This window comes from Nicotiana sylvestris, chromosome 12, assembly GCF_000393655.2.
Source record: "Nicotiana sylvestris chromosome 12, ASM39365v2, whole genome shotgun sequence".
Lineage (NCBI taxonomy): Eukaryota > Viridiplantae > Streptophyta > Magnoliopsida > Solanales > Solanaceae > Nicotiana > Nicotiana sylvestris.
The window spans coordinates 56,144,341-56,148,637 of NC_091068.1; the positions used below are offsets into that span (position 1 = coordinate 56,144,341).

The 4,297-nt window shown below is 36.9% G+C and overlaps 1 pseudogene; it reads left to right on the top strand.

The window, feature by feature from the left end:
- Positions 1-302: 302 nt before the first annotated feature.
- LOC104227129 (small ribosomal subunit protein uS7-like) lies at positions 303-1,385 on the top strand (annotated as a pseudogene).
- The last annotated feature ends 2,912 nt before the right edge of the window (positions 1,386-4,297 follow it).

A 4,297-nucleotide genomic window follows, 5' to 3' on the forward strand; every position in this document is an offset into this window, starting at 1 on the left:
TGCTACTTTCTTTCAGTAGGAATGAACAAAATCTTCCAATAATAGAGAACAACAAGAATGTTGATAATTGATAGTATAATCTACAGTTCTCTTAACGGGGGTACAAGTTATGGAAGGGAGGCTTATATAGTATTACAATTTGTAACTCTTTATCGTATTTAATTCCTAACCCATTACTAATATTTATTACATTAATTACTTATTAAGTGAGCAATTTATAATAGATGAGGCAATAACAACAAATCTCGCACAATCAAGGAATTCGACTGATTTTCTTCTATATTCGTAGTTACTAATGACCTTTTTATTATTGTGTCTTCCAATGGCCTTAATTATCAGCCTCGTACTTGTTTTCTCTTATCCAACTAACATGCACGATATTTTCATAGACGACCCCGCTGGTATTTTTCATATCTTCTTTGCACATCATTCATCATTATCGCTTTGACTCCTATTGCACCTGTCATTATAATACTGGTCCACATGATGAGTTTATTATCCACCAATATAATATCTGCAAAAAAATGGTGCGCATAGAGTAGTATTAAACAAGTAGCAGAGCAGCAAAGACTCCTCCCGTAAGGCGTAAGCAGGTGAAGAAAAAATGGACGCAGGTGTAGTAGCCGCCCCAGTAGACGCAACCGCAGAGAATAAGATTCACAGTGATGTTATGCTTTTCAATCGCTGGAACTACGTCGATGTCCAGATCAATGACATCTCTGTTGAGGATTACATCATAGCAACTGTTTCCAAGCATCCAGTTTATATGCCACACACAGCTGGTAGATACCAGGCTAAGCGTTTCAGGAAGGCCCAGTGCCCAATTGTTGAGAGGCTCACCAATCTCTCTTATGATGCATGGACGGAACAATGGAAAGAAGCTAATGGTTGTCCGCATCATCAAGCATGCAATGGAGATCATTCATTTGTTGACTGACCAGAACCCAATTCAAGTCATTGTTGATGCCGTCATTAACAATGGGCCAAGGGAAGATGCAACTCGTATTGGTTCAGCTGGTGTTGTGAAGCGTCAGGCTGTTGATATTTCTCCACTTCGCCGTGTTAACCAGGCCATTTATTTGCTGACAACTGGTGCACGTGAGAGTGCTTTCAGGAACATCAAGACCATAGCTGAGTGCGTTGTTGATGAACTTATCAATGCTACCAAGGGTTCTTCAAATAGCTATGCCATTAAGAAGAAGGATGAGTTTGAAAGAGTTGCCAAGGCCAATCGTTGAGAGGTTGACATTGGAACAGAATTTACAAGGCAGTTTTGGGTTATGCTGTTTTCTCATTTCTGTTTTCGTTTAGCACTATAGTCTCATGGAAATGAAAGTGGATCTGAGTAGCACCACAGCTATTGCATGTGGATTTTAATCTCTTAAGAGTTTTTTGCTTGTTGAAACTTGATATGCTTGGTATTGTTATAGATGTTACAATTTGAATTAAAAAAAAAAGAAGAAAAAAAAATAAAAATAAAAATAAAAATAAACAAGTAGCACCTATATAGGTACCATGAAATTTTTGCTCTAGTGTTCAAGTTAGATCTAAGGTTTCTGTTTAGCAAATTGAACACCACTTAATGCAACTTAATTAAAAGTAAATATATAAAAAACCAAAAACAAAAAATATTATTAGTAGATATTTTTAGATGGATACTACCCTGAATATCATGCTATAACTTATTTGATTTATAGTAGCGTGTTAGTGTGCAAAAGCATCAAAGACAGCCTCATGATATTCCTAAAAAGTAGTACTTCCTCGGTCTAAATTTATGTGATATTTTTCGTTTTTTGAGATTTAAACTTTTTAATTTTTTACCGTATATTAGTACATAAATTTTTTATTTTTTTTTAAAATAAAATTTACATAATTAGAAATTACGAAAGTACTATAAATCAATATAACTAATAATTTAAATATTTAAAAGACATATAAAAAACTTACAATAAAAAATAACTCGTTTAACTCTTAAAATTTGAACATCATCACGTAAATTAGGACGGGGAAATAGTCAGTCCAGGGGCGGATGCACGCTTTCCGAAGCGGTGTCACGCGACACCGCTTCGTCGAAAATTTTACTAAATATATGTATTAATACTATATGGAAACGGATAAATAGAAAAAAAATGATACCACTTAGTATAAGTTATGTCTTGTTGTGTTGGTTATGTGCTTGATTTTTCTCTAAGAGGTCAAAGGTTCAGACTTGCACTAACACATTTTTCTTTTGTAAATATTTGAGAGAGCATATATTTTATAAATATTCTAGTTCTTTCATAAATTTCAACACCGCTTACAAAAATTTCATACGCCCTTTATAGTCACATGCAGCTGGATCTTGCATTCCCGGCCGGTAACCATCTTGTCTTCTAGTTCTATACCTAACACTCGAAATTGTTGAAATGAAAAGAAAAAAAGAAAACAGACGACTAAATAGTGAAGAAAAAGCTATTGTATATCATATCATTTTCGAATTAAATGAAAGGAATCCAGCTGTACGGTTTATTATTGTGGAGCATGATATGTTGGGAGTCATATTGTTGTTAGGAACTTTTTCCCATGTAAATTCACTACATGGGTTGCTTGTGCTGATTGAACTTTTTCCTTATATTCATACAGCTGCTGCATTTCAGCAAACCTAATATGTGTCATTACTAGAACTATTGTCTCCCCACATTTTCAGGATATCGTACGTAAATTATTGCAAGACTGCAGCCAAAACATTTTCAAGATCGTACGTACGTGTATTATTGCAACACTGCAGCCTTTCATAATAATATCTCATTCTTTAATGTTTTGAAACAAAACAAATAAGGAAAAAGGGTCAAGAAGAAAGGAAAAAAATGAAACATGATTGGATGGTGCACCCGTACGTGAAAAGACTAATTTGAAATAATTTATACGGTCGACACCGGGCCCACCCAATTTCGCTAATTAACCAAGACTAGGAGGATGGATCGAGGATCAATCCCATGGCTTGGCAGATCGAGATACGAGGATAAGGTATTGGGTTCGGGATTCGAGGTACTTAACAAGATCAAAACCAGTAATGATCGAGGTCAAACGGGACAGACATCGAGCAAGACCGAATATAGCATAATAACGGAAAGACGAGATATCCGTGACTGGTCGACGATCATGGCGGAAATCTAGGAACAGATCAAATCAAGGGCGGTTGTTTAGCTAATCATGGGATTTATTTCTGTAATTAGAATTGTACCATAGATAAGATTCCTCTATTATACAAAGATGGTTCTATTCAATTTATAGTCATCCTACATTCATGCATATCAAAGCAATATAATAATCTTTTCTCTTATTACTCTCTGGTTCATCAGTTGATTTCATAACTCTACTCTCACTTACTCAGTTCGAGGGCAACCTAGCTCGAGGGCTGAATTGTATTTCGATATTGGATTCCTTCACTTTGCTGTATATTTCTACAATTAATCATCATATTTTTCAATTGGTGCTAGGTGAAATTCTATATCCTTAAAACCACTTATAAGTTTAATTATTATCTGATTTTAAGGGTAAACAGTTTGGCACCCACCGTGGGGCTAAGGATAATAGTGATTGTCAGGTATTAATTCTCATAACACACATTGCTTTATGCTTGTTCTCGTAAGTTTCTTTGTTTTCAGGAATCAACATGTCAAACTCTCAAGTAGCACCCACTCACATAGACAACGGCCTTGGTCTTCATGGCGTGAAGGAAAACATAGCCGTCCCGGGAAACGGAGTACCTCCAGTCAACCCCGATGGACTAGCGGCCGTAGATCCAGTCAATGTTAGCTCCCATATCGCCATTGATGGGAATTTGGGAGTCGGCCCTGAAAATAACATCCGCAGATACGCTCGAAAAACCGATCAGAACGCACAAAGCAGTGAAGAAGGCAAAATTAGCCTTCTAATGATATTCGAGATATTGGAGACTCAACAAGCCGCAATAGAGTAACTCCAAAATCATAATCGTGCACCACTCAGGATCTAGCTCGATCCATCACTGGAAGTTGTTCATAGAGCCGAACCGGTGCCAAAGATATCGAATGGAGGAGAATCGGAGACTAATCCCACTATCGTAAAAATGCTCGAGGAACTAACGAATCGGATTGAGACTGGGGAAAAGAAGATCGATAAAAATGATAACAAGGTGGAAACTTACAACTCCGGGGTCGACAAAATCCAGGGGGCACCACCGGTATTGAAAGGACTTGATTCCAAAAAGTTTGTCCAAAAACCTTCCCCCCAAGTGCGGCTCTGAAGCCAATCCCAAAGAAGTTCTGTATGCCTA